This window comes from Antrostomus carolinensis, unplaced genomic scaffold, assembly GCF_000700745.2.
Source record: "Antrostomus carolinensis isolate BGI_N321 unplaced genomic scaffold, ASM70074v2 scaffold35861, whole genome shotgun sequence".
NCBI lineage: Eukaryota > Metazoa > Chordata > Aves > Caprimulgiformes > Caprimulgidae > Antrostomus > Antrostomus carolinensis.
This window is the reverse complement of record NW_010295499.1, coordinates 1-337: the sequence shown is the minus strand read 5'-3', so window position 1 is coordinate 337 and position 337 is coordinate 1.

The following is a 337-nucleotide window of genomic DNA, read 5'->3' as shown; positions in this document are numbered from 1 at the left end:
TCAAGGGGAGTGGGTGCCCATGAGTTTGGTTGCCCATGAGTGTGAGCATCCATAGAAGTGGGTGTCCATGAGGATGAGCATCCCCAAGGATGGGTGCCCATGGGCTTGGATGTCAAGGGGAGTGGGTGCCCATATGTTTGGGTGTCAACAAGAGTGGGTACCCATGTGGATGAGCATCCCAAGGGATGGGTGCCCATGAATTTAGATGTCAACAGGTGTGGGTGCCCATGGGTTTGGTCACCCACAAAGGTGAGCACCCATAGAGGTGGGTGCCCATGAGGGTGATCACCCCCTGGGATGGCTGCCCGCGGGTTCCCGTGCCCGTTCCCCGGGGCCT